This window comes from Callospermophilus lateralis, unplaced genomic scaffold, assembly GCF_048772815.1.
Source record: "Callospermophilus lateralis isolate mCalLat2 unplaced genomic scaffold, mCalLat2.hap1 Scaffold_60, whole genome shotgun sequence".
Lineage (NCBI taxonomy): Eukaryota > Metazoa > Chordata > Mammalia > Rodentia > Sciuridae > Callospermophilus > Callospermophilus lateralis.
Window position 1 is genome coordinate 4,118,054 of NW_027514584.1, and position 20,862 is coordinate 4,138,915.

Below are 20,862 nucleotides of genomic sequence, written 5' to 3' on the forward strand. Positions count from 1 at the left end.
AGGAAGCTAAAGCTCCTGACAAGAACATATATTTCAAGGGCCCAAACTCAGAGGCAGTTACTCAAGAAATCTTTAGGCCAGCAGAGCTCCATGTTTGTGGAGTGTTTACCCTGTCCCTTACTTTTGGAAACTCATCTACCACCTCCAAGCTTGTGAATTCCTGAACATTTTCCATTCCAGATATGTATTCACAGATTTCTAACTCTTCTCCTCTAATTGTGTCTTACTTGGGGTGAAGGTAATGTTAACGCATTTTTATGGATGAGAGTGAGAAGATTTTTGTGTAGCACATATTTGCATACACATTGGATTCATTTTCTTATTCTCCATTCGAAATACTGAATCCCTGACACGAACACATAACCTACTAGCCTCTGACTACTAATACTATTATGATGGGGAATAATAACCCAAAAAGAACAGAAATACAAGAAGTTCAGAGGAGGCATGATGTATAGTTGGACTTGCCTTTTGCCTGATAAACGGTAGATGTTATAAATCTGGTCAATTTTTAATTGAAATAGTTCTCCATGTGTTTTTAATTTAAACAAATATGTGAACTCCTGTCTCCCTTTCTCTGTAGCCTATTCAGCACATGTATTTTTATATGCACATGTAAAATTCTACCTGGTATCACATCTACATTTTGTGAGGTGGCTGATGGAAGATACAAATTATGAGAATAGATCACCCCTCCTAAACGCTGTTGCAAATGAAAATTCAACCAATGGGTGAGCTTCCTAGTAGAACAACATTATACATAAATCCATGTTAAGTAAAGTATATATTTTTGCATCAGTAGATGTTATATATCTCATTATGAATTTCGATTGGCACATATATTGCTGCTTTTTAATGTCTCTGTGTGTGTTTTGTGTATATATATATATATATATATATATATATATATATATAGATTTAAATATATATTTATAAACATATACACTCTCCAAATTTTTCAAAATATAAAATATATGTGTCTTATATACACTCTCTACACTCATTTATGTTCATGTATGAGGAAATATAATCAACTTTTCACAAGATTATTCTCGGAAATATTCATCCACCTGAAATACATATTTGTTTCCTTGTACTGACAACTAACTGCAGTGAATGTTGCATACAAATCCTAATAATTCTACAGTAACTGACCCAGTTTAACATCAATGCAAGTAGACTCCTATGGGACATGATGTGTATTTTGACGTTCATTTATTTTCAACACTGGTACATTATTATTTCTTCAGTTTTTGCACATCATAGGACATATATTTCATCCACAAGTTCACAATTTTATAGGCATTTGTTTCACTTTTAATCACTTCCTGCTTCAGAACACATGTATTCCTCCAGGGTTCTTGACTGTTCTTTTAATGATACTTCTCTCCAAACACATTATTTTTGATTTCCATAATCACTTTTGAAGCAAAACTCACACTTTTTATGATAAACCATAAACCGAATATCACCATTAGATGTGTAACTGGTTGGAATGAATGATTGTATATCAATATTAGATTTCCTGTATATTTTCAGATATCAATTCAATCCATTATTTAAAGTTGAAACCAGTTTTATTATTTATTCCCAGTATGGTCTATTCATGCATTATCTCTATACATAGACACAGGGTACACCTATTTGTACCCTCAATAAATTTATACATCTTCAAAATATTGCTTTCCTACATATTTTCCGCAGTTCAGCATTGTGACTGACTCTTCACAGGTGCTGACATTTACATTCACTCTCTACCCGAAACCTGAAGGCTAAAGAACTTTTGGTCCAAATCCTGTACTCACTCTTTTTTATAAACCTACCTACTATTTTCCTAATCCTACTGACTATTGCTTTTTGACTGCGTGTCTCTTCCACATTCAATCATCCAAGGTACAAGGTCCTATGCCATTGTATATCAATTTATCTGAGACAACTGTACAGGACATAATTCAAAGCTAACTATTCCAATCAAGGGCCCAATGACCTTCTGGGTTTCAAAATTTACCCAGATTTCTGTTTTCACCTATATATTCTTTTTTTTAATTAATTTATTTATTTTTTCATCTTCCATACGTTTGATTCGAATGAGTTATGCATTTCCATTTTTACCCCAAATACAGATTGCAGAATCACATCAGTTACACATTCACAATGTTTACATAATACCATATTAGTGACTGTTGTATTCTGCTGACTTTCCTGTCCCCTACTATCCCCCCTCCCCTCCCCTCTCATCTTCCCTCTCTATCTCATCTGTTGTTGTTCCATACTCTCCCTTCCCCCCCTTTCCCCTCACAACCTTGTATATGTGATTTTGTATAAAAATGAGGGTGTCCTTCCGTTTCCATGCACTTTCCCTTCTCTCTCCCTTTCCCTCCTATCACTTGTCTCAGTTTAATGTTAATATTTTCCTCATGCTCTTTCCCTCTGTTCAGTTCTTAGTTGCTCTTCTTAAATCAAAGAAGACATTTGGCATTTGTTTTTTAAGGATTGGCTAGCTTCACTTAGCATAATCTGCTCTAATGCCATCCACTTCCCTGAAAATTCAATGATTTTGTCATTTTTTAGTGCTGCATAATACTCCATTATGTATAGGTGCCACATATTTTTATCCATTCATCTATTGAAGGGCATCTAGGTTGGTTCCACAGTCTGGCTATTGTGAATTGTGCTGCTATGAACATGGATGTGGCAGTATCCCTATAGCATGCTCTTTAAGGTCCTCAGGGAATAGTCCGAGGAGGGCGATAGCTGGGTCAAATGGTGGTTCCATTCCCAGCTTTCCCAGGAATCTCCATACTGCTTTCCATATTGGCTGCACCATTTTGCAGTCCCACCAGCAATGTACAAGTGTACCCTTTTCCCCAGATCCTCGCCAGCACTTATTGTTGTTTGACTTCCTAATGGCTGCCAATCTTACTGGAGTGAGATGGTATCTTAGGGTGGTTTTGATTTGCATTTCTCTGACTGCTAGAGAAGTTGAGCATTTTTTCATGTACTTATTAATTAACTGTATGTCTTCTTCTGAGAAGTGTCTGTTCAGGTCCTTGGCCCATTTGTTGATTGAGTTATTTGTTATCTTATTGTTTAATTTTTTGAGTTCTTTGTATATTCTGGATATTAGGGCTCTATCTGAAGTGTGAGGAGTAAATATTTGTTCCCAGGATGTAGGCTCCCTATTTTATTCTTTTATTGTTTCTCTTGCTGAGAAAAAACTTTTTAGTTTAAGTAAGTCCCATTTGTTTATTCTTGTTATTAACTCTTGGGCTATGGGCGTCCTATTAAGGAATTTGGAGCCTGACCCCACAATATGTAGATCGGAGCCAACTTTTTCTTCTATCAGGTGCAGGGTCTCTGCTTTGATATCAAGCTTCTTGATCCATTTTGAGTTAACTTTTGTGCATGGCGAGAGAAAGGGATTCAGTTTCATTTTGTTGCATATGGATTTCCAATTTTCCCAGCACCATTTGTTGAAGATGCTATCCTTCCTCCATTGCATGTTTTTAGCCCCTTTATCAAATAAAAGAAATTTGTAATTTTGTGGATTGGTTTCTGTGTCCTCTATTCTGTACCATTGATCCACCTGCCTGTTTTGATATCAGTACCACGCTGTTTTTGTTACTATTGCTTTGTAGTACAGTTTGAACTCTGGTATCGCTATACCTCCAGATTCACACTTCCTGCTTAGTATTGTTTTTGCTATTCTGGGTCTTTTGTTATTCCATATGAATTTCATGATTGCTTTATCTATTTCTACAAGAAATGCCATTGGGATTTTGATTAGCATCGCATTAAACCTGTAGAGAAGTTTGGGTAATATCGCCATTTTGATAATGTTAGTTCTGCCTATCCATGAACAGGGTACATTTTTCCATCTTCTAAGATCTTCTTTTATCTCTCTCTTTAGGGTTCTGTAGTTTTCATTGTATAAATCTTTCACCTCTTTTTTTAGGTTGATTCCCAAGAATCTTATTTTCTTTGAGGATATTGTGAATGGGGTGGTTTTCCTCATTTCCATTTCAGAAGTTTTGTTGCTGATATACAGGAATGCCTTTGATTTATGCGTATTGATTTTATATCCTGCCACTTTGCTGAAATCATTTATTAACTCTAGCAGTTTCTTTGTAGACCCTTTTTGGTCTGTTAAGTATATTATCATGTCATCCGCAAATAGCGATAATTTAAGTTCTTCTTTTCCTATTTTTATGCCTTTAATTTCTTTTTTCTGTCTAATTGCTCTGGCTAGTATTTCAAGAACTAAGTTGAATAGAAGTGGTGAAAGAGGGCATCCCTATCTAGTTCCAGATTTTAGAGGGAATGCCTTCAGTTTTTCTCGATTTAGAATGATGCTAGCCTGAGGCTTAGCATAGATAGCTTTTACAATGTTGAGGTAAGTTCCTGTTATCCCTAGTTTTTCTAGTGTTTTTAACATAAAGGGATGCTGTACTTTGTCAAATGCTTTTTCTGCATCTATCGAGATGATCATATGGTTCTTATCTTTAAGTCTATTGATGTGGTGAATAACATTTATTGATTTCCGTATATTGAAACATCCTTGCATCCCAGGGATGAATCCTACTTGATCATGGTCCACAATTTTTTTGATATGCTTTTGCATTCGATTCGCCAGGATTTTATTGAGAATTTTTGCATCTAAGTTCATTAGAGATATTGGCCTATAGTTTTCTTTCTTTGAAGTGTCTTTGTCTGGTTTTGGGATCAGGGTTATGTTGGCCTCATATAATGAATTTGGAAGAGCTCCTTCTTTTTCTATTTCTTGAAATAGCTTGAAAAGTATTGGTATTAATTCTTCTTTGAAGGTTTTGTAAAATTCTGCTGTATACCCATCCGGTCCTGGGCTTTTCTTAGTTGGTAGTCTTTTGATGGCCTCTTCAATTTCTTCTTTTGTTATTGGTCTGTTTAAATCGTGTGTGTCTTCCTGACTCAATCTGGGCAGATCATATGACTTAAGAAATTTATCGATATCTTCACTATCTTCTATTTTATTGGAATATAGAGTTTCAAAATACTTTTTAATTATCTTCTGTATTTCTGTAGTGTCTGTTGTGATATTGCCTTTTTCATCCCGTATGTTAGTAATTTGCGTTCTCTCTCTTCTTCTCTTCGTTAGCGTGGCTAAGGGTCTGTCGATCTTATTTATTGTTTCAAAGAACCAACTTTTAGTTTTATCAATTTTTTCAATGTTTTTTTTTGTTTCAATTTCGTTGATTTCCGCTCTGATTTTAATTATTTCTTGTCTTCTGCTATATTTGCTGTTGTTTTGCTCTTCTTTTTCTAAGGTTTTAAGATGTAGTGTGAGTTCATTTATTTGTTGGTTTTTTCTTTTTTTGAGGAATGAACTCCAGGAAATGAATTTCCCTCTTAAAACTGCTTTCATTGTGTCCCATAGATTCCGGTATGTTGTGTCTGTATTGTCATTTATCTCTAGGAATTTTTTGATTTCCTCCTTTATATCTTCTGTAACCCATTGATCATTCAGTAACATATTGTTCATTTTCCAGGTGATGCAGGATTTTTCCTTCCTTCTTTTATCATTAATTTCCAGCTTCATTCCATTATGGTCAGATATGGTGCATGGTATTATCTCCACACCTTTATATTTACTGAGAGTCGCCCTATGGCATAATATATGGTCTATCTTTGAGTAGCATCCATGTGCTGCTGAGAAGTATGTGTATCCACTTGATGATGGTTGATATATTCTATATATGTCAGTTAAGTCTAGGTTATTGAATACGTTATTTAGTTTTATAGTTTCTTTGTTCAGCTTTTGTCTAGAGGATCTGTCCAATGGCGAGAGTGATGTGTTGAAGTCCCCCATAATTATTGTGTTGTGGTCTATTTGACTCTTGAACTTGAGGAGAGTTTGTTTTATGAACGTTGCAGCACCATTATTTGGTGCATATAAATTGATAATTGTTATGTCTTGATGGTGGATGGTTCCTTTTAACAGTATATAGTGTCCTTCTTTATCCCTTTTGATTACCTTAGGTTTGAAGTTGACTTTATTCGATATGAGAATGGCCACTCCTGCTTGCTTCCAATGGCCATGTGAGTGGTATGATTTTTCCCAACCTTTCACCTTCAGTCTGTGAATGTCTTTTTCTATCATATGAGTCTCCTGAAGGCAGCATATTGTTGGATTTGTTTTTTTAATCAAGGTTACTAGCCTATGTCTCGTGATTGGTGAATTTAAGCCATTAACATTTAAGGTTACAATTGAAATATGTTTTGTACTTCCAGTCATGTTTATTTATTTATTTATTTTAGATTGGCTAGTTTTCCCTCTTTGGTTATTTTTCTTCCCCTTTACTGAGATACCTCCCACTGTTAGTTTTGGGCACTATTTTTCAGTTCCTCTTCTTGTAATATTTTGCTCAAAATGCTTTGCAGTGCTGGTTTTCTGGCTGCAAATTCTTTTAGCTTTTGTTTATTGTGAAATATTTTAATTTCATTGTCAAATCTGAAGCTTAGTTTTGCTGGATACAGTATTCTTGGTTAGAATCCATTATTTTTCAGTGTTTGAAATACGTTGTTCCAGGATCTTCTCGCTTTCAAAGTCTGTGATGAAAAATCAGTCGTTAACCTAATTAGTTTACCCCTAAATGTAATCTGCTTCCTTTCTCTCGTAGCTTTTAGTATTCTCTCCTTGTCCTGTATGTTAGCTATCTTCATGATTATGTGTCTTGGAGTTGGTCTATTATGGTTTTGGATGTTTGGGGTCCTGTAAGCTTCCAGGATTTGGCAATCCATTCCATCTTTCATCTCTGGAAAGTTTTCTAGTATTATCTCCTTTAGTAAGCCATCCATTCCTTTGGACTGATTCTCTGTGCCTTCTTCTATCCCAATGACCCTCAAATTTGGTTTTTGGATAAGATCCCATATCTCTTGGATAGATTGCTCGTGAGATTTCAGCATCTTTTCTGTGTTAACTATATTCTTTTCAAGTTGATAAACTTTGTCTTCATTATCTGATGTTCTGACTTCTACTTGATCTAGTCTGTTTGTAATATTCTCATTAGCGCTTTTAATCTGATTTACGGTTTCTTGCATTTCTATGATTACAACTTGATTTTTTTAACACCTCTATCTCCTGATAAAGCTCATTCTTTACTGATTGAATTTGTGTGGTTAGTTCCTCTTCAAAATATACTTTCAATGCTTGGATTTGCTGTCTCATGTCTTCTCTAATATTCCGTTCCATCTAAATTAGGTATGCCTTGATTTCTTTCCCTGTCCATGTTTCTGTTTCTGCATGTCCTCTTGTATATTTAGATTGTCCTGCATTGTTTGTAACCCTTTTTTCCCTTGTTTTTTTATATTGTTCACGTTGCTATCCAGCTCTGTTTGACTTCTTTGTAACTGCTTTCTCCTATACATTTGTTTTGGCTTTGTATATCTCTGTTGTCTCTCTTTTGTTTTGGGAGATTATGCCTAGAAATGTTGGGCTTTGTTGTGCTTTAAAGCAGATTCATTCAATGCATATAAGGCTTCTAGGTTCTGCATGCATATAATGATTTGCTGTTTGTTCTTAGGTCTATATGTTTAGTTAGGTGCTCTGGTGGTACGATGGTTATTATGTCTTGGCTACTTTAGAAGATTGCTCCACTGAAGGTGGATACTACCGGGCAATTGGATCAGGGTGTTGTTAGTAGCTAGGTATTTGGGAGTCTTATAGACAGCCTCGAGATATTCACCTATTTGCATTTAGACAATTACACACAATGGAAGATGTAATGCTTGGGATGAGAGTTGGGGGGAAGGGGATGAAGGTGCTGTTAAAAAGATAAAAGGATGGAGGGAGAGATAGATTAGAGGGGAATGAAAAGAACAATAAAACTTGAAATGGGATAGAAAGAGAGAAGGAGTAGGGGGAAAAGGATCAGGGAGAGAATAAGGAGAAAGAAAAAAAAATATCGGCAGCAGCAACCACAACAACAACAACAACAACAAAAATAAAATAAAAAAAATAAAAAATAAATTAAAGTCTTGGAGATCCTCCTTCTTCTCTTCCAGTAGGTGGAGCTGTGCCCTCCAAGCGGAGCGTCTGCTCTGTACCTGCCGAGAGCTATCTCTGTAGGGCGTCTCCTGGGAGTCTCTCAGACTTGTCAGTCCCGAGCCATTTCACTTCTCCAGCTCTTAACCCCCTTCCTCCTGTCAGCCTGCCAGCCAGGTCCTGTTCCCCAGAAGTGATTCTCCAGAGGTCTAGTTACACTTGCAGCCCCACCGTGTGTCCCTTTTAAGCCCTAGTGCTGTGGTAAACTGGCGGCTAAGACCCTGGCGGTCACCGCTGGTGATATGGGGGCCTTGGGGTCTGGGATCCCCTCTGCTTCCCTACGGACACGACCCCTGAGAAGTCAATGATGTTTCCTGGCTGCCTGTATCAGTATGGGAAGTCACGCACCTGCTAAAGTGGATTCTGCTGGGAAGGAATTCCGCCAGCCGAACTCCGATGACGTCACCTCTCTGCTATGGCGGGCCCCAGGATCCTTGCTGTAGTGTCCGAGGGGAGGGGTGGAACTGGTCCGGCCCGGTTCGCCTCAGCTCCTGCCTCGTGGGGGCTTGGCTAAAGACTTCTTCCTGCCAAGCTGTGTCTCGGCATCTAGCAGGACCCAGTCACTTTTGCTGCGGGCGGGTGGACAGATCTGCAGCTGTGCCCGCAGTGCGCGGACTGTGTAAGGTGAATCTGGTACTCCGCGTCTAGCGGCAGGGTCCCGCTGGTCCGGGTCACATAGACGTTTTAAAAAAATCCTAGTAGCTCCCTGGCGGTCTCTCTTCAATGGAATTTTGCTAGGAGAATCTCCGTTGGAAGGATCCAAGAGTTATCCTTGCAACTTTATGCCCCCATCACTGGGAGTGCAGTGAAAGTGCAGCGTCTCTGCCCGCCGCTATGTTGGATCCCCCACCTATATATTCTTATAAATGTCGCAGGTTCCCAAAACCATTATTCATTCCACAGAATGATTCCTAACAAAAATCGAACATGTTATTAACCCTAACCAAACACTTTTCCCTCAATCTAATTTTACAGAAGAGCAGGCACAGAGGTGGTTCCTAAAATACAAGAATATAGGGGATCTTCCACCTGCTGAGAACCTAAACAGCCCATGCAGAAATGATCCCTGGAGAAGATGTAGGCAGCTATGAAGGACCTGAGAGAGCAAAAGTCATCTTCCATGGCAAACAACCTACTCAGGATGAAGGGTTGTGTCTGAATCAGCCTCTCTCTTCTTAATGTAGAGAAGATGGACCAATCCAGGCCTGTGTGGAGAGCTGTTCCCGGGTGCCTATGGTTGTTATAACATTCTAACTTATGAATGAGTCACAGCAAGTAGGGGCAGCCTTCATCTCATGGGACACTTGGAAGCAACTGTTAAAACAAAATTGTTTCCAAGGCAGTGACTTCATTCAGTTCTTGAAGGAAGTGACCTCACCTTACATTTTTGGTGATGGAACTCTGTGATCTTGGGATCCAGGAAGCCAGGAACCCAGAGTCACTCCCAGTCCAAGTCCCAGTGGGCTCACTAGTTTGTATTTAACAAGACAGAGTCAGTCTTTCTGAGTACCTACTGATGTGAGGAGGGCCAAATGCCAGACAACAATGAAGACTGGCCTTTCCAGAGAAAGCAGGTAGTTGCTCACCATGGGCTCCTGACAACTTCACAGAGTTGGCCGAAGAGACCAGATCTGAGACAGAACACACCATTTCGGGGGAACATAGTATGGCCCACAAGTCAGAGGACACTCCAGATATTCACAGTTCTACTTGGGGGAAGGGGGTTCCTTTTTGGGTGTGAATGTGAGTTTGTGGTTTTGTCTCATGTTCTGAGAATAGGTAGGAAAGTTGGTTTCTTTGTTTTGGAGTGGACTGTTTCTAGTAAGTCCTTTGACAAGGTGAGTGTTTCTGTGTCTATATATCCAACTGTGTCCACGGTTGTAGTCATTAGGAAAGAGAATGCATCAATGGTTGTGTCCTGTCTACTAGAAAGCTTCCCAGGATTCATCCTGCACAATTTATGAATGAACTGCAGCTTGCCTCATGGATGGGCAACACCTGCCATCTTCCTAAGTTCCTGTTTTCTTCTTGAATTCTGGCCACTCTCCAGAATACGCTCATGGTTTTGTGTCCAAGATATGTACCACATCCAAGCTCTGTGACATGGCAATGTACTGGATAGCTGATGGGAATGGCGGGTATCACAGAAAACTCAGATATCAGTGTGACTAAGAAAGTCTCAGTGGAGAAAACCTGCTTTGGGCCTTTTGCTTACCTATTCTTCTGTTGCCCTGAATGTCAGGAAGGTCTTTGCCTCCGGCCACCCCTTTGTGAAGCCTGAACAAAACAGTTTCCAAATGGAACTAAATGGGCATCACCTGTGGCTCTTTACTTAATTGCTTTGGAAAGGGATGTGTCTGAATCTGCCTCTTGGCCCTGTGTGAGGCTGTGGCTTAGATTCTCAGCACCTGATGGATCTAAAAAAAGATACCTTGTGTGGATCCAATAACAAAATGGCAAAAAGAGCAGTCATTGTGGATGAAGACTCTTGCCTTCCTCTGTTAGGTTACTGACCTTCATTAAGTGAGAATAGGGATCCTTTGGGTCAAATGAGTTCTTCAATGCTCTGCAGATGTGCTTGGGTTTTCTCATGACTCCAAATCACATAAAAAATCTATACCTGACATTCAGTAGGCCTCAAATTGGAGAAGTAGAGCCAAATGCCAAATGTTTTCTTTCATATAAAGAGAGCAAATAAAAACAGAACACGGAGGAAGAGCATGAGGAAAATATTAACACTAAACAGAGATGAGTGGGGGGAGAGAAAGGGAGAGCGAAGGGAAAGCATATAGAAATTGTAGGAGACACTCAATGTTACACAAAATTAGATATAAGAGGTTGTGAGGGGAAAGGGGGGAAACAAGGGAGAGAATTGAACAACAGCAGATGAGATAGTCAGGGAAGATGGGAGAGGAGGGGAGGGGGGATAGTAGGGGATAGGAAAGATTGCAGAATACAACAATCACTAATATGCTATTGTGTAAAATCGTGAGTGTGTAACTGATGTGATTCTGCAATTTGTATTTGCAGTAAAAATGGGAGTTCAAAACCCAATTGAGTCAAATGTATGAAAGATGATATATCATGAGCTTTATAATGTTTTGAAAAACCAAAAAAAAAAAAGAAATTGAATTTCCAATAATTGAGTCATTTTACAACTTTATTTTTTTTAATATATTGTCTTTTATTTCTTATCTTACTTGCTGTTATCTCCCTTTCAGTTTTTAAAAAACTGTGTAATGTAGCCATTCATCCATGTAGTATGCAACAGAAAATTTTGAGTGTCTCCATATAACCAGATTCGCAAGGCTTCAAGGTTTCCTTCACAAACAAGATGAAGGCTTTTCCATAAGAAATTTAATATTCTACAACACAATTTTTTTTTTACTTTCCAATTAAGTTTCCAAAAAAAATTTAAAAAAAGAAGAATCTAAACCCCACAGTAAGAAGGCCTCAAAGTGGACAAGTGGAGCAGTATTAATGGCAGGTCTATTTGATCACTCCTGGTTCACAGGAAGCATTTCCAGGCTACCCTGAATTTAGGCAAATGAATGGCAAGGGAGATTATTTTGGGCACTATCTTGGGCTGCGCCCCTCATGGAAAACTCCAGCCAGAGGTTATGAGGAGTGCCTATACGGGAGAAGATGAGGGCCATGTGGGAGTGTTTTGGTTTTAATTGTGGTCATTTGTGTGGCAGTTGGAAGAGATGACTGGGTCCAACTGGGCTTGAACTCTGGTGTGATTCTCCTTAAAGAATGAGTTCTGGAACTGACCTCAGAGAAGAATTGCCATGAATTTTGATGGGATTTTAGGAGACCACGCATGAGAGTCACTCGTGGAAACTGAGATCTAGGCCCAGGGAGGCTTTCAACAGAGTACTGGGAATCTCAGCCAGGATTTCTCATGATTTTATTCTGAAAGACTTGGTAGCCATAGTGGAGAGTCAAAACACACATGGACCTCACATTGTAGAACTCAATAGGCCTGGCTTCATGTCACCATTTGGCCACTCTTTGGGAAGCCTTGCCTGTGAGAATTTTCCAGATCTTTCATTGAAATGAGCTTCCTCAACATTCAATGGTTCCTGAATGAATTGAAACCCACAGTGCCAACAACTTCATCTGTGAAAAATGGCTAGATAAATACCATGACTTTTTTTAGAAATTCCCATGACCAGGTGGCACTTGAGAACCTTTAGATGTCCACATGCTGATTATGAATATACCAGACAGTGCCTTAATTGACTGGGTTTCATGAAAATGGTGTAGAGCAGAGATGCCAGTAAGTTGGATACTGCTGAGTAGTGGGCCTAGAGCAGTGGTGGGCAGGTGTGTGATAAAACATCTGTGGTGGTGCCATGTGGATTTGCCATTGATTTCCAAATGGCTTGACACTGACATGGTGCAGTGAGCAGACCCTTACAGGTAAAGGCATCTTGTTATATGGAGAGTTTTCAGGTCAATATTAAGAATCAGGTTGCTATGGACAAGGGGGCAAGCTATGTGGGAATGAAGCCTTGTTAGTGCATTCTCTTGCAGACCCTGACAAACCACACGTGACACAACTCCCTCCAGCACTGTGTCTCAGTTGTACTCCTTGTATTTCGTGAAGCAAATATCAAAATCCCAGTGCAGCAGCAGGAAACACCAAGAAAAGTCGAGGATGACCAAAAGGCTTCACAGTCCACATGGGGAGAAACTTATGCCCAAGTGGCCGCAGTTTACCAATAAAGAGAGAATTCAGCACTGCTGCATCACCTTCATTGGAAAATCAGAAATCATGTCCTCCAGGTCACATAGATTCAGACCCACCTTTGATGGTTTCACGAGAAAGGAAGCTAAAGCTCATGACAACAACATATATTTCAAATGCCCATCCTCAGAGGGAGTTTCTCAAGAATTCTTTAGGCCAGCAGACCTCCATGTTTGTGGAGTGTTTACCCTGTCCCTTACGTTGGGAGACTCCTCTACCACCTCCGAGTTTGTGAACTCCTGAGCATTTTCCATTCCAGATATGTATTCACATATTTTCTAACTCTTCTCCTCTAATTGTTTCTTATTTGGGGCGAAGGTATCGTCAAGGAATTGTTCTGGATGGGAGTGGGAAGATTTTTGTGTAGCACATATTTGCATACACATTTAATTCATTTTCCTATTTTCCATTTGAAATACTGAATCCCTGACTCTAACGCATACCCTACTAAACTCTGACTACTAATCCTAATATGATGGAGAAAAATAACCCAAACAGAATAGAAATACAAGCGGTTCAGAGGAGGCATGGTGTATAGTTGGACTTTCCTTTTGCATGATAAAGTGTAGGTATTATAAATCTGGTCAACTTTTATTTGAAATCGTTTTCCATGTGTTTTTCTTTTCCATTAATTTTTATTGTTGGTTCTTCATTATGTATTTCTTGATATATCATATTGCACACTTTGATTCAATTGGGTTATGAGCTTCCATTTTTCCCCAAATACTGATGGCAGCATCCCATCGGTTACACATTCACTGTGTTACATATTGCTATACTAGTTTCTGTTGTATTCTGCTGCCTTTCCTATCCTCTACGAACTCCCATCCCCTCCCCTCCAATCTTCTCTCTTTAGCCCATCTACTTTAATTCATTTCTTCCCTTTGTTTTTGTTCCCTTTCCCCTCACTTTCTCTTGTATTTAATTTTGTATAACAATGAGGGTCTCCTTCCAATTTCATGCAATTTCCCTTTGCTTTCCCTTTCCCTCCCACCTCTCACCCCTGTTTAATGTTAATCTTCTTCTCATGCTCTTCCTCCCAACTCTGTTCTTAGTTACTCACCTTATATCAAAGAAAACATTAGGCATTTGTTTTTTAGGGATTGGCTATCTTCACTTAGCATAATCTGTTCTAATGCCATCCATTTCTCTGCAAATTGTATGATTTTATCATTTTTTAATGCAGAGTAATACTCCATTGTGTATAAATGCCACATTTTTTTTTTATCCATTCATCTATTGAAGGGAATCTAGGTTGGTTCCACAGTCATGCTACTGTGAATTGTGATGCCATGAACATCAATTTATCAGTGTCCCTGTAGCAAGCTCTTTTTAGGTCTTTAGGGAATAGACCGAGAAGGGGAATAGCTGGGTCAAATCGTGGTTCCATTCTCAGCTTTCCAAGAAATCTTCATACTGCTTTCCAAATTGGCTGCACCAATTTGAAGTTCCACCAGCAATGTACAGGTGTACCCTTTACTCCACATCCTCGCTAGCACTTGTTGTCGTTTGACTTCATAATGGCTGCCAATCTTACTGCAGTGAGATGGTATCTTAAGGTGGGATTGTTTTGCATTTCTCTGACTCCTTGAGATGGTGAGCATTTTTTCATGTACTTATTGATTGACTGTGTGTCCTCCTCTGAGAAGTGTCTGTTCAGGTCCTTGGTCCATTTGTTGATTGGGTCATTTGTTTTCTTATTGTTTAATTTTTTGAGTTCTTTGTATACTCTGGATATTAGGGCTATATCTGAAGTGTGAGGAGTAAATATTTGTTCCCAGTATGTAGGCTCCCTATTTACCTCTCTTATTGTTTCTTTCGCTGAGAAAAATCTATTTAGTTTGAGTAAGTCCCATTTGTTGATTCTAGTTATTAACTGTCGTGCTATGGGTGTCCTATTGAGGAATTTGAAGCCCGACCCCACAGTATGTTTATCGTAGCCAACTTTTTCTTCTATCAGAAGCCATGTATCTGATATGAAATCAAGCTCTTTGATCCATTTTGAGTTAACTTTTGTGCATGGCAAGAGAAAGGATTCAGTTTCATTTTGTTACATATGGAATTCAACTTTTCCACGCACCATTTGTTGAAGATGCTATTGTTCCTCCATTTCATGCTTTTAGCCACTTTATCAAATATAAGATAGTTGTAGTTCTGTGGTTTGGTTTCTGTGTCCTCTATTCTGTACCATTAGTCCACCTACCTGTTTTGGTACCAGTACCATGCTCTTTTGGTTACTATTGCTCTGTAGTATAGTTTGAGGTCTGGTATTGGTATACCGCCTGATTCACACTTCCTGCTTAGAGTTGTTTTTGCTATTCTGGGTCTTTTATTTTTCCATATAAATTTCATAATTATTTTATCTATTTCTACAAGAAATGCCCTTGGGATTTTGATTGGCATTGCATTAAACCTATAGAGAACTTTTGGTAATATCGCCATTTTGATTATGTTAGTTCTGCCTATCCATGAACAGGGTATATTTTTCCATCTTTTAAATCTTCTTCTATTTCTCTCTTTATGGTTCTGTAGTTTTCATTGTATCAGTCTTTTACCTCTTTTGTTAGGTGATCCCCAAGTATTTTATTTTTTTTTTAGGATATTCTGAATGGAGTGGTTGTCCTCATTTCCATTTCAGATTATTTTTCGCTGATATACAGGAATGCCTTTGATTTATGCGTGTTGATTTTATATCCTGCCACTTTGCTGAATTCATTTATTAGTTCTAATAGTTTCTTTGTAGACCCTTTTGGGTCTGCTAGGTATAGAATCATCTCACCTGCAAATAATAATAATTTAAGTTCTTCTTTTCCTATTTTTATGCCTTTAATTTTTTTTCATTTGTCTAATTGCTCTGCCCAGTGTTTTGAGAACTATGTTGAATAGAAGTGTTGAAGAGGGCATCCCTATCTTGTTCCAGATTTTAGAGAGAATGCCTTCAGTTTTTCTCAATTCAGAATGATGCTAGCCTGAGGCTGAGCATAGATTGCATTTACAATATTGAGGAATGTTCCTGTTATCCCTAGTTTTTCTAGAGTTTTGATCATAAAGGAATGGTGTACTGTGTCGAATGGTATTTCTTCATCTATCGGGATGATCATATGGTTCATATTTTTAAGTCTATTGATGTGGTGAATAACATTTTTTATTTCTGTATATTGAACCAGCCTTGCATCCCAGGGATGAATCCCCCTTGATCATGTTGCACAATTTTTTTAATATGTTTTGTATTTGATTCGCCAGAATTTTATTGAGGATTTTTGCATCTAGGTTCATTAGATATATTGGTCTATAGTTTTGTTTCTTTTAAGTGTCTTTGTCTGGTTTAGGAATCAGGGTGACATTGGTCTCATAGAATGAATTTGGAAGTTCTCCCTGTTTTTATATTTCCTGAAATATCTTGAAAAGTATTGATATTAGTTCCTCTTTAAAGGTTTTGTAAAACTCTGCTGTATACCCATCCAGTCCTGGGCTTATCTTAGTTGGTAGTCTTTGGATGGTTTCTTCTATTTCCTCAATTAATATTGATGTGTTTAGGTTGTTTATATCCTCCTGACTCAATCTGGGCAGATCATTTGACTTTAGAAATTTAGTGATGGCTTCAGTATCTTCTAATTTATTGGAGTATAAGGATTCAAAATAATTTCTGATTATCTTCTGTATTTCTGAAGTGTCTGTTGTGATCTTGCCATTTTCATCCCGTATGCTAGTAATTTGATTTCTCTCTCTTCTTCTCTTCGTTAACATGGTTAAGGGTGTGTCAATTTTATTTATTTTTTCAATGAACCATCTTTTAGTTTTGTCAATGTTTTTTCAATTGTTTCTTTTGTTTTGATTTTATTAATTTCAGCTCTGATTTTAATTATTTCTTGCCTTCTTCTTCTATTGCTGTTGTTTTTCTCTTGTTTTTCTAGGATTTTGAGATGAAATATGAGATCATTTATTTGTTGGTTTTTTCTTTTTTTAAGGAAAGAACTCCAAGCAAGAAATTTTCCCCTTAGAACTGCTTTCAATGTGTCCCATAGATTCCGATATGTTGTGTATGTCTTTTCATTTATCTCTAAGAATTTTTTTATTTTCCTCCTTGATGTCTTCTATAACCCATTGATCATTCAGTAACCTATTGTTCATTCTCCAAGTGATGCATGATTTTTCCTTCCTTCTTTTATCATTGATTTTCAGTTTTATTCCATTATGATCAGATAAGATGCATGGTATATCTATACTTCTTTATATTGTATAAGAGTTGCCCATTGACATAACATCTGATCTATTTTTGAGAGGTATCCTTGTGCTATTGAGAAAAAAGTGTAAATGCTTGATGTTGGGTGCTATATTCTATATATGTCAATTAAGTCTAGGTTATTAATTGTGTTATTGAGTTTTGTAGTTTCCTTATTCAACTTTTGTTTGAAAGATCTGTCCAGTAGAGACAGAGATGTGTTGAAGTCTCTCATGATTATTGTATGGTGGTCTATTAGACTGTTGAACTTGAGAATAGTTTGTTTGATGAACACAGCTGCACCATTGTTTGGGGCATATATATTTATGATTGTTATGTCTTGTTGGTGTATGGTTCCTTTGAGCAGTATGTAGTGTCCCACTTTATCCCTTTTGATTAACTTTGGCTTGATATCTGTTTTATTTGATATGTGTATGGACACTCCTGCTTGTTTCCAAAGTCCGTATGAGTGATATGTTGTTTCCCAACCTTTCACCTTCAGTCTATGTATGTCTTTTCCTATCAAATGTGTCTCCTGTAGGCAGCATATTGTTGGTTCTTGTTTTGTGATCCATTATACTAGCCTGTGTCTCTTAATTGGTGAGTTTAAGCCATTAAGATTTATGGTTATTATTGAGACATGGGTTGTTCTTCCAGCCATAATTGTTTATTTATGTTACTAAACATGGTTTGTTTTCCTCTTTGATAATTTTCCCCCCCTTTACTATACTACCTCCCCTGTTGCTTTTCATTGTTATCTTCCATTTCCTCTTCCTGTAATGTTTTGCCGAGGATGTTTTGAAGAGATGGTTTTCTAGCTGCAAATTCTTTTAACTTTTGTTTATCATGGAAGGTTTTTATTTCATCTTCCTTCCTGAAGCTTAATTTCGCTGGATTCACAATTCTTGGTTGGAACCCATTTTCTTTCAGTATTTGAAAAATCTTATTCCAGGATCTTCTAGCTTACAGAGTCTGTGTTGAAAGATCAGCTATTATCCTGATTGGTTTACCCCTAAATATAGTCTGCTTCCGTTCTCTTGTAGCTTTTCAAATTCTCTCCTTTTTCTTTATGTTTGGCATCTCATTATAATATGTCTACGTGTGGATCTGTAATGATTTTGCACATTCAGCGTCCTGTAGGCTTCTATGATTTGGGATTCTGTCTCATTCTTCAATTTGGGGAAATTTTCCCATATTATTTCATTGAAAGATTGCTCATTCCTTTGGTTTGGACCTCTATACATTTTTTTTCATGAGACTACATTAAAAACACACTATTTTCGATTTCCATAATCATTTTAGAAGCAAAACTCACACACACTTCATGATAAACCATAACACAAATATTACCATTAGATGTATAACAGGTTGGAATGATTGTATAGATATCAATATAAGATTCCCTGTATATTTTCAGATATCAATTCAATCCATTTTTAAAATTTGGAACCAGTTATTTATTCACATTATGGTCTACTCATGCATTTTTCTATATTCATATAACACATATTACACCTATTTGTAGCCCCAATACTAATTTATACATCTTTAAAATATTGCTCCCAGATATGGTGGAAGAAATACTCATATCACCAGATCTATATATACATTTTATCCCAGTAATATTGTGGAAACAAAAATCAAGGTCATACTTATGATTGTACCAAATCCTAAATGGAAAGTGAGCATGGATTACAAAAACATCCATGTCCAGGTTGCCTAATGCTCTCAAATGTGAATCCTATTGGTTACTACATATTTGTTTCTTCCTGAAATTACATTTTCAACCTCAACTCTGTTGAAAATGTCTAATCCTATCACTCACTGTATACTTTGCCTGATTTCCTAATGTCTTTATTGATATCTGTTTTCCTATATTTTTCCCAAGTTCATCATTGGGACTGACTCTTCACATGTGCTGACATTTCTTTCACTCTCTATCCAAAACTCTATTGCTAAAGATCTTTTGCTCCAAATCCAATACACACTCTTCATTCTAAACCTACTATCTATCTTCCTAATCCACCAACTATCCCTTTTTGACTGGATGTTCTCTTCGACATTCAATCATCCAAGGGACAAGGTCCTATTGCATTGTATATCGATTTATCTGAGACACCTGTGCAGAACGTGATTCAAAGCTAAGAATCTCAATTATGGGCCCAATGTCCTTCTGGGCTTCAAAAATTACCTAGATTTTTGTTTTCATACTTATATTTCACCTATATATTATTTTAAGTATCGCAAAATCCCAATACCATTGTTGATCCCGCAGAATGATTCCTAACCCAAATGGAACCTGTTATTAACCTTAACCATACAATGTTCCCAAAATCTAACTTTATAGGAGAGGAGGGACAGAATTGGTCTTCCAATACAGGAATGTAGGGGATCTTCCACCTGCTTAGAACCTCAAAGTTCAAAGAAGAAATGATCCCTGGAGAAATGTAGGCAGCTATGAAGGACCTGAGAGAGCAAAAGTCATCTTCCATGGCAAACAACCTGGTTAGGATGCAGGGATGTGTCAGAATCAGCCTCACTATTGTAATGTAGAGAAGATGGACCAAACCAGGCCTGTGTGGAGAGCTGTTTCCGGCTGCCGAAGGTTGATATACAGTTCTCAGTTGTGAAAGTGTCACAGGAAGTAGGGGCAGCCTCCATCTCATGGAAGCCTTGGAAGCAACTGTTAAGACAAAGAGGTTACCAAGGCAGCTATCTGATTCAGTTCCTGAAGGAAGTGACCTCACCTCACTTCTTTGGTGATGGAACTCTCCGAACTTGGGATCCAGGAAGAAAGGCACCCAGAGCCAGTCCAGTCCCAGTCCCAGTGGTCTCACTTGTTTGGATTTACCAAGGACAGAGTCAGTCATTCTTGGTACCTACTGATGTGAGGATGGCCAAAGGCCAGGAGAGCTCTGAAGAGGGGTCTTTCCTGAGAAAGCAGTTAGTGGCTCAAAGCTGGCTTTTGACAACTTCTCAGGCTTGGCCAAGGAGACCTTATAGAAGACAGGACAGGCTATTTCGTAGGAACATAGTATGGCCCACCAGTCAGAGGACACTGCGGATAGTCACAGAACTACTTGAGGGAAGGAGGTGCCTTTGTGGGTGTCGGAGTGAGTTTCTGGTTTTGTCTCATGTTCTGAGAATAGGTAGGAAAGTCAGTTTGTTTAGTTTGGAGTGTACTGTTTCTCGTAAGTTGTTTGACAAGGCGAGTGATTCTATGTGTGTGTATCACACTCTGTCCATTGTTGTAGACATTAGAAAAGAGAATGCATCAGTAGATTGTCCTGTTTAGTAGAATGCTTCCCAGTATTCATCCTGCCCAATTTATGAATGGACTGTGGCTTGCCTTTTAGATGGGCAACACCCATCCTTATTTCCTGTTTTCTCCCTAAATTCTGGCCACTCTCCAAAATACGCTCATTGTTTTGTGTTCAAGATATATACCACCCCCAAGCTCTGTGACATGACCATGTACTGGATAGCTGAAGGGAATAGGAGCATCTCAGAAAACTCAGATATCAGTGTGACCAAGAAAGTCTCATTGAAGAAACGCTGCTTTGGGCCATTGTGTCAGGAAGGTCTTTGCCTCAGGCCAAACTATTTGAAGCCTGAAGAAAACAGTTTTCAAATGGAAATGAATGGGCATTACCTGTGGATCTTTGATAAATGTTTTTGAAGGAGATGTGTCTGAAACAGCCTTTTGGCCCTGTGTGAGGTTGTGGCTTACATACTCAGCACCAGATAGATCTAAGGAAAGATCCCATGTGTGCATCCAAAACCAAAATGTGAAAAAAATCAGTCATT